At 39.7% G+C, this 18,218-nt stretch overlaps 1 pseudogene across 1 annotated transcript in view; it reads right to left on the bottom strand.

The window, feature by feature from the left end:
- LOC146785420 (ras association domain-containing protein 4 pseudogene) overlaps positions 1-18,218 on the bottom strand; it is a 222,101-nt pseudogene that overhangs the window by 22,476 nt on the left and 181,407 nt on the right. The window lies entirely within an intron of this gene.

Genomic DNA, 18,218 nt, shown 5'->3' with positions numbered 1-18,218 from the left:
GGTCAATTCCAACTTGGATCCTCAACTACAACTATTTTTATTAGAACTATTGTACTTCACCCTGTATCACAGTTATTTCAAATGGCAAGATCAATGGTACTTACAGCTCACAGGTACATCGATGGGCAATTGTGCCGCCCCGGCATATGCCAATATCTTCATGGAAAAATTTGAAAATGAGAACATTTTGAATAACACCAACTGGCAAAACCACGTCACTATCTTTCTAAGATACATTGATGACATATTCTTTATTTGGCAAGGAGCACATTCTGAACTCATGACAGCACTTAATTCTTTGAATACCATTGATGAAAGAATTCAATTTACCTTTGAAACGCATGAAGATTCTGCTACATTTCTGGACGTCAAAATCAGTCGGATTCACAACAAGCTTGAGACTACCATACATCGAAAAAAAACGGACCGCAACAACCTGTTACATTTTACCAGCTTCCATCAACCAGCACTCAAAAATCATTTACCATATTCTCAATTACTACGTGTAAAACGGATTGTTTCTCAAACGGATACTTGCACTCAAGAAATGGAAAAGATGCTCAACAAATTTTCCCAGAGGGGATATCCACAACAAATCCTCACACAAGCAGCACAACGTTGTTCCACCATCTCCCGCAATCAATTGTTGAGAAAATCAGATAAACCCACCACTCGACGAGCAGTTGTAGTTTCTAAATTTTCTACAATGAGCAACCACTACAAAAAGCTAATATTGAGACATTGGTCAATATTGTCCATTGAACCAGATTTCAGAGGGCTATTCAAAGATAAACCTATCTTCGCATTTAACAGAGGCAAAAATCTCAAAGAAATTCTCACCAAACCTACTGATACTTCTTGCACAACTTACAAAGGAACGAGACCTTGTTACAATTGCAGTAATTGTAACAATGTGATTACTGGTCCCGTCATCAATCACCCAATGAAAGGTCACAAAATCAACCTGAAAGTGAACGCCACGTGCAACACCATGAACGTTATCTACCTCCTTAAGTGTCCTTGTGGATCCGTATACGTTGGTAAAACCGAAAGAAAAATAAAGACCAGGATTCTTGAACACAAGAGCAATATTCGAACCAAGAACATCAAATTTACCATAGCAGTACACTTTTCTGAGTTTCATCACAACATCAGCCAGCTCAAATTCATGGTACTTGAAACCATAGAAGCCAAAGAAGGAAGAGACATTCACAATCTGCTTCTCCGCAGGGAGAATCACTGGATCAAATTGTTGAATTCAATGAAACCAAACGGACTCAATGATCGTATGGAATTTTTGTGTTACCTGTAACATGCTACTGTTTTTCATGTCATCCCTTTAATTGTGTATTTCGTTTACATTTTATTATTCCCTTACCTCTCGATAACCATGTCTATTAACACACACACATTAGTCACTGTTTGTTAATTTCTATACAACTCGCCACTGCAATATGGCGCTCGCACTTTCTTTATCTCATTGTCCGCTTTCCATACCCATGAAGCGCGATATTCAAAAACACCGTAGAAGCGCATTTCGGCGTTCACGTTCATGTTAACCATGAGACATTCAGAGCACTAAGAGAGCACTTCGCGTTTCGTAAGTTTGTTGCAATTTTTTGTTTACACTCGGTATGTTTAATGCCACGCTGCTTGCTACACTGGCACAATTTGTCAACTCTCCTTGGTTTTTAAACTCAAACCGGCACCTTTTATCTGCACTGAATTTCTATTTTTCGTTGTTTTGTATTTTCACCAACCCCGTACTTTGTTCACGATAGCTATCACATTTCAAAGCATTTTTCTATAAAAGCACCTGTAATATCTGGTTTCTGAATTCGCACAATTTTCATATGACAGCTTTTAGATTTTTGTGATTTACCGACGCACTGTCAGTCTTTGCGATGCATGTTCCTAGCCAATTTTATTAAGCTTCCCGCATGTGAACACTTTCATCGTTTTTGTACAATGTAAGCTATTTTCGTTTTCAATGTCTTCCTGACTCTAGTGTTTTGTTATTATTCATAGATATGTCCCCTGACGAAGGTCCGTCCGGGACCGAAATGCATTGGGCTAACTTTTGAAATGTTTAACGTTTGGATGTAAAACGGATGAATATTCATTTGATATGATTTACTAAACATCAATTGAAAAACTTGACCAAAGCTTCGCTGCATCTTATTTTCTTCAAATCATAAACATTTAATGATTCAATTTAACTTGATCAACCCCGGTGTTCAGGGGTTTCGAGCTGTGCACAGGGGGACGTCTCCTAACTCTAGGATACGCTTCATTTGGTTCATTGTTTTAACATTCCGGATCAGAGAGTGATACCCCAGTAGCACGCCACAGCTTTACAAACTGTTACAATTTCAGTTGTGCGCTTATCCATATCTTCTTTTGAGATGCAGGTGATGCCTGCTGCCCTGAAGCCATTTTTAGGTGAAAAAAGTTAGAGCTAAGTGTAAACTTAGTCTAAAAAATCTTCTTCTCTGCAAAGAGATGCTCCTCCAAAGAAGGTCAAAGAAGAATGATTGAATTGGGTGGGGTCTTTCAATAGTTAGAAGAGGAAGTGTAATGAACCAATCAAATCTCTTTTTTTGCAGGTCACATGGGATCCGCGCACCCTGCGCTTATGCAGCACGCACCCAGAGCGCATCCGCGAAATTGAATTAAAAAAAATTATAGATTTAGATGTAAAAATATATTAGTTTTAAAACTACTTTAGAGTTTGTCTTCAATTAATATTCACATGTAATACATATATATGTGTTTTTTAAAATGTTAAATATTTTATGGGATCCGCGCACCTACCGCGTCATAGACGCAGATGACACATCGTGGAAGCGCGGAAACGTCGTGTTACGTACATCGAACATGTCCCGTATAGGCTGGGGGTCGCGTACCGGTTCCATTGCAATTGCGCACTAAACACGTACCCGACGCATACCATGTGCGGATGCTATCGCGTAGGGATTGGGAGCGGTGCGCTTAGGGTGCGCGGATCCAAAAACATGGAAAAAATATATAAAAGAAAGTTTTGAACATATAGTTAAAAAAATATTTTGAAAAATATAAAAAAATATGTTTGAAAAACCCATTAAATTCAAATAATATTTTTTAATTTGTAAAAGAATTAATTGAAAAAAGAAGTTTAAAAAATGGTGATAAAAAAGTATTTAAAAAAATAAAAAATTAATGAAATTGACACACTGAATTTGAAAAATATAGAAATTCAATCAAAATCATTAAACATGATATCTTCAGAGATAAGTTAAAGATAGGAATTAGCATTTAAAAAACCTTTGAAATTCACTGAAAAAACCATAGGTTTCATGCACGTTTTAGTTAGGAATTGGCATTTAAAAAACCTTTGAAATTCACTGAAAAAACCAAAGGTTTCAGGGGCGTTATAGTTAGGAATTGGCATTTAAAAAACTTTAGAAATTCACCGAAAAAAACATAGGTTTCAGGGGCGTTATAGTTAGCTGGACATTTCCCTCATACAAAACCCTAGAAATTCCCTCGTTATAGTTAGTTCAGCTAACTATAACTTGCGCCCCTGCAACGCACTGCTGATGACGTCACATATTACATCACTCATTACATGGTCAGTAACATCACTCATGACATCACTGATGACATCTCAAATGACATCACTGATGACATCACTGATGACGTCATCCATGTGATAAATTAGTGCATCTTCTCACACCCTAATATAACCTTTGATACACCGACTCAAAATTTCAGATGGCCATTTTGAAAACCATAGATACTCCAATACCAATAACTACATACCCACTCATTGACTCTTAGGTCTACATACATCTCCACTCACTCACCTGTACAGTCACTCATACTTACAGTCACTCCATACAGGACTATCATATGCATTTATACACCTATATAGACACTCACACACCGCCAATCATCCATTGAGGTACTGACACACCTAGTCAGTCATGCAAATAAATAATCACAGTCCAATTTACTCACCAATACAGTTAAACACACTCAAGTTCACTTACTCATAAAAATACTAACAAATTTTGATGCTCTTATACAATTACTGATACAAGCACACACTCATCTATACAGCCACTCCTGCAATCACACACTCTCACATATAGATAGTTATATACTCTTACACACATATACACTGCGTTTCACATATGTAGTTACTGACACATGTACAACTGAGATATACATTCAATCACTAACACACCCTTACATAGTCACCCAACCATACAGTCCATCACAGTTACACTCTTAAAACCATGCACCCATAGCATCACCCACTCACACATCTATGCACAGAGTCACACATACCCTACTCACACAAACACTCAGGCACCCATATAGATACTCAGACAACCAATCAATAACCCATATAGACACTCATATTGCTATTCACAAAACCATGCAGCCACTTATACACCAACACACAGACACATACAGACATTCACACAGTTTAGTCACTAGTCTGCAGTAAGATACATTTAATGACTCACTTATAGAGTCAGTTATGCACCTAGAAAATCATCCGTTCACACACTTATACACCCACTCATTCTTCCACAGACCTTTCATTATAAATATATAAAACATATTTAAACTTTACAGAAACACACAGTCACTGGATGACGTCATCAGTGATGTCATTTGAGATGTCATCAGTGATGTCATCAGTGATGTCACTGACCATGTCATGAGTGATGTAATATGTGACGTCATCAGCAGTGCATTGCGGGGGCGCGAGTTATAGTTAGCTGAACTAACTATAACGGGGGAATTTCTAGGGTTTTGTACGAGGGAAATGTCCAGCTAACTATAACGCCCCTGAAACCTTTGGTTTTTTCAGTGAATTTCTAAGGATTTTTAAATGCCATTTCCTAACTATAACGCCCCTGAAACCTTTGGTTTTTTCAGTGAATATATATATATATACACACACACACATATATACATTTTTCTGTGGGAGCTGGACGGTGTGTTCATTCAATGCAGCGTGAGCGGTCTTCACGCTTTCCACGGAACACCAGTCGTTTGTGGCTCTCCCCTTGTGACCGCAAGTTCTTTGGAGGAGGACGAAAGTGCTAGGGGTTTGCCCCCATGTTTGACAGCCAGCAAGAGGAACAAGGATGGCAGCTGTTGGAGACTTGGGTCCTGCAGCGGGGCGATTTTTGCGACTGCCAGCACATGGTCCACTATCCACTGCAAGAAATGCCTTGCCCAGGAGACTGGTGTCAACTGGTGACTGGGCACTGCTGACGCCTACTCCGAAGCGGTGAAGATTGCTTGGCATACTCATCTTTTTCTTCCATCAACTCCCTTCAACCCTGAGTTTGTGCCTGATTATCTCTGAATTTTAATACTGTTAATCTTATGGACATCGAGACTCTGACCCTGGCCCCTGGTCAAATTGCACCCATGACTTGACCTATAAGTATTCAATATTTGCGATAACTCAAGTGGGTAACTTTTGGATCAGCATGGGGCATTCTGGGATTGGTAGTCCCGTGATGGTTTACTCCTGTGATTGGTGTTATGGCATTTATTGAAAACAAAGAGGTATGCAGTTCCTAAAGTTAACGCAAGGTGTGTTAGAATCACTAAAAGATACCAGGGTGATACTGTGAAAATAATGAAATAAGCAGGAGGGAAGGTTACTCCTTCTGGAAAAGAAGACCCTCACACACCCAACAAGCGGGTGTCTTGCTTCATCACCGGGTCTTTGCTCCTTATCGGGCCGGCGGTGCAATGCCCGATCAGGCACCCAATGGGGCCTTCCTATCGGAGATCTTTATTTCCAATGCCGATGAGTGAGGTGTGTGGGGGGGAGTTAATTTTAATAGTTGGTGTAGGTGCATGTGAGGTGAAAGGTAAGTGTACTAAAACAGGGGTAGGTGAACCACTTCAAACAGTTTTAATAAAGCATGGTCACCATCCTGATTAAAATCAAAATAATCCGCACATATCTCACCTTTAGGTGTGTGAGTAAACGTGCTAAAGGGATCAAAGGGTCAACATGTTTCTTGCCTTGTAATGTATTAAATGGCAATTCTTCAGGACCAAAGAAAAAGATACGGCTACCTGCACCTTTTTGGTGGTGGCCACAACCTCTAAAAGGTATCAATGGTGGACACACTTACAGCACCCTAAAAATGTGTGGTACCGCGAGTAAAAAAACACAACCTGCGGAAGAAAAAGGAAAATTACAAGTAAAAGCATTATAATAAAAACCAATCCGAGACATCAGGTTAACTTTAGACAATAGGTGATGTCAAAATGAAACCGTGACATGCGTCGATTGTGAGCAATTGTTTGTAGGACTTACTTAGGCTATCAGCAGCAAAATAATTATAAACCAACTCAAAGACCAGCCCAGGAAAGGCTGAGTCAAATTATCAAGAGTAGTGTTGCAAAACTCACCCTCATAGGCTGTGATGAATTCGAGGCCAGGGTGGGAGAGCACTAAATTTTAGTGTCCTTGAATATGGAAAGCAGATAAAACAACAGACAGGTGAGGAGAAAAGTAAGAAGAAAAAACATTGTAAGGTATTGAAACCTATGTTGCATTAAACCTCATGGTATATTGGGGTACAGAGGAAACAGTCTGCAACTGAGACCCCGCAAAGGCATAAGCAACTCGAGTGGTAAATAATGCAATGTCACTAGAGGGTTAAAATACACGTGACTGTGTTGATTACCCGTGGAACAAAGGGTACATGAGGGTCTGGGTTGAGTCGCTCAAGTACCTAACAGCGACCATCACGAGAGTAATAATGCTGTAAGTAACACGTTTGTGTCTTCAACACGCATCAGATTAGTGAAGAGATAGTGGTGTGAAAAAAACTTGGGACGTTGTCAATACAGCAAGTGGCGCTTATTAGCGTAAAACCAGTCATGCTCAACGTCAGCACACTCATAGAACAGAGAATAACATGTGAGCGATAGTATCTTGCCATTGGAGGCAGTAAGGTATCAAACAGACCTAACGCATACGATACACGCATACGGACAGCCTCTATTGGCCAGAGCTCTGAAGATTACAATTCAATTATGCGGGCACAGCCTGATGGTAAGAGAGATATATGTCTCAATACTCACGATTCCGTATTGAGGAAACTACCGTACACCTAAAACCTCACCAGCCACTGCAGTCTGGTTTTCGCACGTCCGACTAGTTCCTGGTTATGAGAACACGTCGGCGTGGAGCGCGGGTGCGTGGAGGGCGGGAACATCCGGTAGACAGAGGCGTGCCCCCGCAATAACAACTGGGCCGCTAACCTCGCTGAATATGAATAGGAAGGGACGCGAATGTGGTTGTTATGGTAACTCGTACGCGGGGAAGACAAATCCTGTCGCTCGAGTGATGGTAGAGAAACCGGAGGGGTAAAAGGCAATCTGTTCGCATTGCGGCAACCGGATCAGCAATAGACTCCTAAAGTGAAATGAGAATATTAAATGTCAAAGAGAACTGAAAATCGTTAAATAGAGCACTGGGTCAAATTCAGTAAATCGGCTTAGTAATGTGGGGTGCAAGCATACTTCATTCAGCTAGAGTTATAGGAGGCAGCAAAATTAATTTAAGTAAGCATGCTCCACGGAATATCCTCTTTGAGGCCAGTGCTCTATTTAACGATTTTCAGTTCTCTTTGACATTTTATATTCTCATTTCACTTAGGAGTCTATTGCTGATCCGGTTGCCGCAATGCGAACAGATTGCCTTTTACCCCTCCGGTTTCTCTACCATCACTCGAGCGACAGGGTTTGTCTTCCCCGCGTACGAGTTACCATAACAACCACGTACGCGTCCCTTCCTATTCACACTCAGCGACGTTAGCGGCCCAGTTGTTATTGCGGGGGCACGCCTCTCTCTACCGGATGTTCCCGCCCTCCACGCACCAGTGCTCCACGCCGACGTGTTCTCATAACCAGGAACTAGTCGGACGTGCGAATACCAGACTGCAGTGGCTGGTGAGGTTTTAGGTGTACTGTAGTTTCCTCAATACGGAATCGTGAGTATCGAGACATATATCTCTTACCATCAGGCTGTGCCTGGATAATTGAATTGTAATCTTCAGAGCTCTGGCCAATAGAGGCTGTCCGTATGCGTGTATCGTATGCGTTAGGTCTGTTTGATACCTTACTGCCTCCATGATCAATGGCAAGATACTATCGCTCACATGTTATTCTCTGTTCTATGAGTGTGCTGACGTTGAGCATGACTGGTTTTACGCTAATAAGCGCCACTTGCTGTATTGACAACGTCCCAAGTTTTTTTCACACCACTATCTCTTCGCTAATCTGATGCGTGTTGAAGACACAAACGTGTTACTTACAGCATTATTACTCTCGTGACGGTCGCTGTTAGGTACTTGAGCGACTCAACACAGACCCTCATGTACCCTTTGTTCCATGGGTAATCAACACAGTCAAGTGTATTTTAACCCTCTAGTGACATTGCATTATTTACCTCTCGAGTTGCTTATGCCTTTGCGGGGTCTCAGTTGCAGACTGTTTCCTCTGTACCCCAAAATACCATGAGGTTTAATGCAACATAGGTTTCAATACCTTACAATGTTTTTTCTTCTTACTTTTCTCCTCACCTGTCTGTTGTTTTATCTGCTTTCCATATTCTAGGACACTAAAATGTAGTGCTCTCCCACCCTGGCCTCGAATTCATCACAGCCTATGAGGGTGAGTTTTGCAACACTACTCTTGATAATTTGACGCAGCCTTTCCTGGGCTGGTCTTTGAGTTGGTTTATAATTATTTTGCTGCTGATAGCCCTAAGTAAGTCCTACAAACAATTGCTCACAATCGACGCATGTCACGGTTTCATTTTGACATCACCTATTGTCTAAAGTTAACCTGATGTCTCGGATTGGTTTTTATTATAATGCTTTTACTTGTAATTTTCCTTTTTCTTCCGCAGGTTGTGTTTTTTTACTCGCGGTACCACACATTTTTAGGGTGCTGTACGTGTGTCCACCATTGATACCTCTTAGTGGTTGTGGCCACCACCAAAAAGGTGCAGGTAGTCGTATCTTTTTCTTCGGTCCTGAAGAATTGCCATTTAATACATTACAAGGCAAGAAACATGTTGACCCTTTGATCCTTTTAGCACGTTTACTTACACACCTAAAGGTGAGATATGTGCGGATTATTTTTATTTTAATCAGGATGGTGACCATGCTTTATTAAAACTGTTTGAAGTGGATCACCTACCCCTGTTTTAGTACACTTACCTTTCACCTCACATGCACCTACACCAACTATTAAAATTAACTCCCCCCACACACCTCACTCATCGGCGTTGGAAATAAAGATCTCCGATAGGAAGGCCCCATTGGGTGCCTGATCGGGCATTGCACCGCCGGCCCGATAAGGAGCAAAGACCCGGTGATGAAGCAAGACACCCGCTTGTTGGGTGTGTGAGGGTCTTCTTTTCCAGAAGGAGTAACCTTCACTCCTGCTTATTTCATCATTTTCACATTATCACCCTGGTATCTTTTAGTGATTCTAACACACCTTGCTTTAACTTTAGGAACTGCATACCTCTTTGTTTTCACTGATTGATGGGCATGTATGCTGGACCTTTAATAATAATAAGATAGATTATTATTGATAAGACCCCCTTTTCCCTCTATTTGTTTGAGGTTATGGCATTTATGCCAATATTTGATTTCCCACAATCTGTTTTTATATTTTAAACCTGTGAGTTTAGCTACCAGTATCCCTCTTTTATGCCCCAGAAAACTTGCTATTGAATTGTGGCTTTTGTCAACGCTTCAGGAAGTATCACGGCATTCAGCATGGAGGTCAAAGGGCGCACTGTGACGAAGCTGTGATCAGTGGTGGCGTTTATTTTGGGTCAGAGACAGCTTCTGTGAAACAAACCAATGACTTTGAAAAGTATTTTTTTTGTTTTAGATTATCTCATTCTACGAGCTCAGGCATTACGAGATTAAGTAGACTGATGGCGCATTTACATGTTAACATTTCTTCCCACTTGAACGTTGATTGCACATGTCTGCTATGTCATTTATTTATGCCTGCTATTGCGATGGTAATTCATATTAGCTATTTAAAGTTTGCACTATGCATTTTATAATTTGACAACTGCTTTACCAGCATTATGAGCATGTCGTTGGCAGCACACATTTTAGCTTTACATTGTTTTGACTTACTGACAGTATATCTTCCATGTTTATCATTCACTCAAGTGAGAGTGACTATATAATAAGTGTGATTCAATAGCGCCATCAGGATTGACAAAGGCTTTTTTACAAGCCGAAACACGTCTCTTCTCTTACCTCATGGGTTGACGGTGTCTTGAATAAACTAATTGATGCTGTACCCTGACAATCCTCGTGTCCGTGCCTTCTCCTATGGTTTTTTCTGTGGGAGCTGGATGGTGTGTTCATATATATACAGATATATATTTATGTAAGGGCAAGGTGGGAGCAGGATATAGTTGTTGGCATGGGTAGGTTAAATGTTTTGGGTGGGTATGGGTTTTGGTGATCCAGGTGCTCTCAGTCTCATCCATCGAAGGGGGACAGTCTTGTAATTGGGGTCAAACTGCGTGAATCCCTTGGCTCATAAAAGTTGTTTATCACGTGGATTTTTATGTTAATCTCATCCCATGTATTATAAAGATGCAGGATGTTTTAGAAGTAGCCAGACATGAAATGGCTTCTCTTTTAAATAGGATTACTGAATTAGGAGAGAGATGCCCATTGAGCTGGTGGAGGCAGGACATGTTCAATCTAGTACCAGTACACCTTTGATCTCCATGATAGAAAGGAATCCTATCATGACTAGAATATGTTTTCCTGAAAGAAGTCAAGGTGATCCTCAAAGGCATCAATAGTTTGTGGATAATATAGGCTTCATTTCATGAACAGACAGATTTTTTCCTACTGTTGGGTCTATTGTAGCCTTCATCTTCTCGTTCTTAACAATAGAAGCTTTGACTACAGCAATGCCCCTACTAAAAAGCTAAAGCATGAAGTAAGCCTATTTGCACCAGTTTACGAATCACTTTTTACAAGAAATCCTAATAAACATCTTATTTGGGACTTGAGATACAGACAGAAAGCGCTAATATTCCATATAAGCTATTTTCAGCTGTGGTGTTCTGAATCTAAGAGTACAGATGAGTCGAACGCAGCAGCCTTCTACAATGGCCTTAGAGAAGATGAAGATGAAGATTCAATCTCACTCATACGTTAGCCAATTCTTGATCAGAGAAATTAGGAGAAGAAGCAATGGAAATGGGGCAATAGGACACTTCTTACAAAGGAGGAAATATGTAGAAGAAGAACTTCATAATAAAATTACCTTCACTAGAAGAAAATTAGACTTTTCACTCATAACTGACAGACCGAGTGTGAGCTTGCCTACTTCTCAAGAATTTACCACTAATAAATTAAATTTTCATGTAAAGGTGACCATCACAGCCCAAAGACCATTAGCGACATTAGCTATTGGAAGGCATTTGAGTGTTTTAATATCCTTTTGTGAGAAACATTCTATTCCTTTAGATACAAATATTCTGATGGCATCCTTCTTTGTATAGATAGAAAACCTCTCCCATTAGGAGATGTTCAATGGAAAGCACACTCTCTATTGGAATTACAATCTCTATTATTAGCAATGGATATTAGATATTGGGAATTCCAGGATGTGTTGGGCAAATAAAAACCTGCCAGTTATTTACCAATGCAATGTATTTATCCATCATTCTGTCCATCCAAAAGGGACACCACGTCCATGTGTGGATTACAGAGATATAAATGATCTCACAATTCAACATAAGACATCCTCTTACCTTTTCTTCTGTACTATTAGGTCAGGTAAACAATGCCATGGTATTCTGTAAAAAAGATCTTCGAAAAGCCTACATTTCTAGACCCCTATACAAGAGGAGACTCTTTATTGTTTAAATTACACCCAGGAGTCTCTATCTTTTGTTGTCAATGAGATTTATACATTTTAAAAGTCACATTCACCCTTCACATCACGCTTGCTGTCAATTATTTTTTGTGAGCACTTGAACTATATTCTGAGTTAATACGTTGCAATTTTATTTATTGGTTATAAAATAAATATTGCACGGGAAAAGAAGCCCATCTGTGTCCCTGTGTACAGTTGAATGAATTCCTTGGTCTTCATCTACACCTGATATGACCTTTCGTCAGTAACAGTCGACTTGAAATGGAGATCACTCCTCTAATTATTATGAGAACACTGGTGTAATAACGGGGGCTTGTGCATTGACATTACGTGAAGAAAGAAAGCGGGACATTGTATTCTGGGAGATGTAGTAGCATGGCGCATATCAGGGCGGAAGTGTAATAGTGTCATCATTTAGTCCATTGTTGAGCGCAGGATAAGATCTGTTTAAACACAAATCACCTGGAAGTAGTTAACGAGGGCAGGAAGATAAAAACGCTGGTTACGATAGTTTGAGTTTGCTTGCAACTGGGACATGCGTGCTTTGGCTGGAATGAAATGCGGCGAGTTGTGTCAACTCAGACCAGTACTTTTCAAAACACGATGTTAAGATATTAGAGAGATCAGCATGCCATGGTAAGTGTTCAGAAGTGGCTACAAGTTTCTGGGTTTTAAACTAGCTAGATTACTTTCTTTAAGTAAGGGGGTGTCCTTAGGGCGAATGAACCGTGTTGAAGTCATAGGAATATTAAGGGTGCTTAAAGCATGGAAATAATGTAGCATGTTGGGGGTTACTTTATGGACATGGACCTAGTAAACTATTAGAAGGTTATTGTACTGAATATGACCTCTTGGAAGAGCAGATGCTTTTTTTAGCTTAGAGTGAAGTGTTTCATTGCGTCGACAGAGATTATTATTTTTTTTTTTAACTAACATGCTTTGTAAAATATAAAATATATGTTATTGTGCTTGTATTTCCAGATGCCCCTGATGAAGGGAACCTTCTTTCCCGAAATGCATTGGGTTGTGACAATAAATCATGGCATGTGGAAACCACTTTTTGCTGCTGTGCTTTTGTGAATGTGGATGTTAAGCATTGCTCGGATAAAATGGATTGAATAAGCAGACAAGTATGAAGTTGAAAAGTAAAGATGAAATAATATGATAAACTCAAAAGATAAAATACATGAATTTGATTCATTGAATTCAAGCAGTCATGGCTGTGCAGCTTGCTGGAACCGTAATTGGTTCCTTCCTATTTTGACCTTTGGTATAGCCATATTGCTTGACACTGCTATAAAATTCATCGTTCGTTCTGTGGCACCTAACTGGCCCAGAAAGAATCATTGTTCAATACCAACTATATGCCAAGGAAGAAAATTAAATATTTGAAACTAGACAACTGTCCTGGTTGGATTTTGTTATTTCTAAGAAAAGTATCCATAAAGAAAGTAAAAGCAGTCTTGAATTGGTCTGCATCCTGTAATGTAAAACACATTCAACATTATTTAGGAGTTGCCAATTTCTATAAACAGTCAATTGACAAGTTTTCACATATTGTAAAACTATCACTGACTTACGTAAGAAAGTTCATCCATTTAAATGGGGCCTTCAACAAAACCAAAACTTTCAAAATTTGAAGGCACATTTTACACCAACTCAGATTTTATTAAAAATCTAGACTGCAATAAACCCTTCTTTGTAAAACCCAATACCTCCTTCTTTGCAGTTGGCATCATTTTACTGCAGGAACATCGTAAAATCAGAATTTTTCATCTAATATCCCTGTCGTTAACAACTCCAGAGGAAGCAATTATACCATCTTCCGTCATGAGTTATCAACTATCAAAAGGTTTTCACACATTGGTGCTATTATTTAGAAGGTTCTGAATTTCCAGTTACAGTCTTTCCAGATCATAAAAACATGAGATTTATTTTTAAGCAGTAAAATACGCGAAAGCCATTGGCCCTTGTATTTTTCATTCTTTTATTACAATGTTAAATAATAACCCAAAATCATGCAAGGGGAAGCAGATATCTTGTCTTGGCAGGGAAAAGAAGAGGCTAGAGATCACAGTAAAACACTAATTACTCTATAAGTTTAGCAATAGATTATCTGCTTAGACACTCCTAAAACAGGTCCAGTAAAATCAGATAATATGGATCAAGAGAATTGGTTAATGTCTGGTCCTTTACAGTGAAATTAACAGAGAGTTATCTTTTGCATGATCAAAAGTCTAACTTCTTGACAAGCGGATACAAGCTACTGTGAAGCAATTATGTCACAATATCCTATGTACAGGGCATCCTGGTTCAAAGAAGCCCTTGAATTTATTAAACAGTTTTTTTCTGATGGCCTAAAAAAAGATAGTCTATTCAACATTAGTTGCCAGTTGTGTTACCCATGTTCAAAGGAAATCTACAGCACAAAGATAGGTGGATTGTTGCAACCTGTGCCAGCTCCTAACCTGCCATTTCTCGAATAACAATATTGTTGAATTACTTCTGTCACAAGGATTTAATGTTCTATTGGTTTCACTGACTATTTCTCTAAGTTAGCCCATTTGATTTCCCTACCTGGATTGCATACAGCTACTGAGTTAACAGAGGTATTTCTAAAAGAAATGTTAATTACTTATTGGTGAGTGACTTATTAAAGATAATATTACAGACCACACATCATTTCAAGTTTTTGGAACATCTTATTGAAAGATCTAGGAACTATTAATTTCAAATAAACTATTATCCATCCTCAGACAGGTGGTCAGACTGAAATGCAGAACCAAGCAATTGTACTTAGACTGTTTCATTATTGATCATCAAAAGGGTTGGGTTTCCTGTATTCCTTTAGTGGAATGTGCTTATCCCCCTTTGTTTCCTTCCTTGGAGTATTCCCCTTTCATTTGTACTTAGGGATTTCACCCACTAGTCTGCCCTACTTGCTTTAGTGCTGTAGCTGTGTCCTCAAGTATATGAATGGAAAACATCTTAATGACAAGACCCATAAGGCAGCTGTCCCTAATCTCCTCCTTGGTAATGCTGCTTATAAGTAGGCCTGGGCAGAGTTCGTGAAGTTGAACTATGCGTAACTTTGCACATTGTTTAAAAAACGCCATTGCACTATGTGGAGTTCCGAGTGCGGGAAGAGTTTGCCGTGCACCCATTCACATTGCCATGCGCAATGCGGAGTACGTACTTGCCTTCCAAATCAAGTGTGAATGGCACCACGCGGTTTGCATGGGCGCGTACATCTTATTTTTCTACTCTGTTATGGTGCTGGGCCTATTTCAATCCCTCTTTAATCTCATTAATCCTCTCCCTATCAAACATATATACCCCCATTTTTTTAAATTATATTAGAGCATCTTTGTGTTCATGTATTTTACTTTAAAAAAAAATTGTGCTTTGTGACTTTTTATATTTTGTTTATATTTCCCCTTACTTACTTATTTCTTCTTTTCTTCCTTTTCCTGTTTATTTCTTTTCTAATCTTTCCTTACACCACCCAACACCATTGCAGAGGGTCACCTACCTTGTTGGATGCACCTCGGCCCAGGTGTGCAGCCCAAGCGATCTTATGGATGAGAGTTGCTACCTGGAGGCTGGTGTTGCTGGTGAGAAATAAATGCTCTGACACCCTAACCTGCCATCTTCCTTTCACGTGCAGATGATGATGGGATTTGAACCCATTCGTGCAAAGCACAATGGATTCAATTTTTGTTTCATTCCTGTTATCCCACAATTCTCTTTTTTCCCCTTATATTACATTTTTTTTTTTTTTTATAGCTGACTTTTTCTGGTCTCTAGTCATTATTTCACTATATATCTTGTGGTACTGTAAGAGTAAGAGTAAGCACACATTTTTGGTACTCTACTGTCTACTGTGAAGATTGCAGGCCAAAGTAAGTTTGCATTAATAAATAATATTCACCATGTATGTTTGTTGAGAAGGCTTTCTTTTTCCTGCTTATGCTTTAACAGTTGAGTTCATGAGAGAGTGGCCATGGGCATTGATACTACCGCCAATGTGGTGTGGTGTGAAATTAATTTATACAGTATGCCAGCAGTTTCCATGAGAGTGCAGCACAGCTAGAAAAAAGGTCATAGCTCTCCCCCTTTATTATGAAAAGGTTTTTTGGTTGGCTTCACTGCCTGTCTTATCTAACATTGTCAACCAACCAAATGCCCAGAGTAATATTTTTGTTGGAAGATACTGCAGTGTTAACCGATCTAGTGATGTACTGCGGTTGTATTTTTGTTATTGAAAAAAAATAAGGGGAGGTGTATCTGGCGTCTAAAATAATATGTATAATGATTTTTTTTTGCCACACAGACTACCACTCAAGTAGTGGTGCTGAAGGAGGGGAATCAGTTAGAGGGGGAGAAGCTGTGGCCAAGGTTGGACACTGAAAAGTCACATATTTGCTTGCTTATTGACAATTACTATTATACTCACCAGCTAGTAGTGTTGAATGAAAGGGTAGGTAGCTGAAAGGGTGTGTGGGTGGGTAAGGGGATGAATGGGGGAAAGGATGCTTGGAAGAAAGTTAGATTTGAATAAATGGATATTGGATTAGAAATGTTGGTGAAAGACGGGGTGAAAGTGGCTATGGGTGAATTAGAATGAAAGGATGCATGAATATTTTGATAGCTTGGATAAATAAGCTAGGCAGCTCTTCTCATGGAGAGGAGGTTGCAGCTCACCTATTTCGCTTACTTTTTTATGTAGGCTTATCAAAGCTATGGCTCAAAGTGTGAAGTTTTTTTTACATTAATGTTATGCTTCCTTGACTCACTGTATTCGCTAAGCATAGCCGAAGTATCACCCCGGCTCCTCGCCAATGGCATTTTGCCACCTATGATCGAAGTGCAGTATGGTTCAATACAGGACTGCAGTGTTGGCTGGGCAATGTGAGTCTGCTTCAGTTAATGCAGCATTTACATTGTTTTCAATGCATTGCAAACCGAACAAGCAAGGTGTGTTTCCCTTTTCCCACTCAGTCACCTCTTAGTACTCCACTCCTTTATTTTTTCCTAAGTTCTTCTGTCCCAGCCTACCAAAAAAATGAAAAATCCATTCTTAGCATGTCCCAAATTCGATTTTATAGCCATGTGAAGTGATTCCAAAATATATTTCATGGTTTTCCATAACAGATTTCTTTTACGCCTGTTTAGACTTTTCACTTTCAACTTCCGTTAACTAGTACAGTGACTGAATAAGCCAAAGATGACGAATCAATGATCAGTGTAGTGACACCACCATTCTATATCAAAAGCTGTACCATACCCACCTAATCCCTCTACCCTACCCTGCAGTAGTAGGAGTCATGTTTCCTCTCCTTACTGCCCAGCAAATGAATTTGTTGGAAATAAATGTGGTGGCGGGCGAGGCCAGTGAGGAAAGTGGGAGTAAGTGCATGATTTGATGATGTCAAGTTTGGCGTATAGGCTACGATGTCATAAACGTGCCAAATACAATCTATGTAGCCCGTTCCTTTCCCTGTAGTGCAGTGCATCATTTTCTCCAACATCTACTTATGACAGACAGGATAATATCCACATTTCACACGTGAGGTGTGTGATGTAGTATTTTATTTATAATTCATCTTCCTCTTTGGAGTCAGGGTTGAAAGAGAAAGGCATTTGGGGAAGAGCAGAGCCATTGGAATCACAAATACATAATTGTCAACTACAGCTGCCTCAGCTGCAGACAGTTGCAAAATACCCAACTAGCAATGAGCATGGCTCCGTTAATTTAGCACAACCCACAACTTGTACACCATAGTGCATAATGCCTTACTCATTAATGAAAGGTAATTTATTTTTCCATTCAAAGTGTCTGTTTAGTTACTTGAAAAGACTTTAGAAGAAAAACTAAATCAAAACACTGTTTTTTTAACTCAGTGTTATTTTTACTCTGCCAAATGCTTTTCTGTCACACAGTCAGTGCTTTTTATGTGAAGAATGTGTGGGTAAAACATAAAATTGGCCTCCTGACTCTTCTAATTATAATCATATCAAATTCTAATGGCTGTAGGGGTCATTTTTCTTTTTCTTTATATAGCTACCCCTGCTGGTCCACCCATAACACCCAACAGGCAGGAGATGGTGGCCCATCTGCGGTGGCAGAAGCTGGACCGTATCCAATAAGAATACCAGTGGCTGGTGGTCCTGGAGAAAGAAGAGGCAGCAATAGTAGCCTATCAGTCTCAGCCGGGCCGTAGTGCAGCCAATCCCTCTCAGCCTCC

Source organism: Triturus cristatus, chromosome 11 (genome assembly GCF_964204655.1).
Source record: "Triturus cristatus chromosome 11, aTriCri1.1, whole genome shotgun sequence".
Classification (NCBI taxonomy): domain Eukaryota; kingdom Metazoa; phylum Chordata; class Amphibia; order Caudata; family Salamandridae; genus Triturus; species Triturus cristatus.
This window is presented reverse-complemented; position numbering and strand designations above follow the sequence as displayed.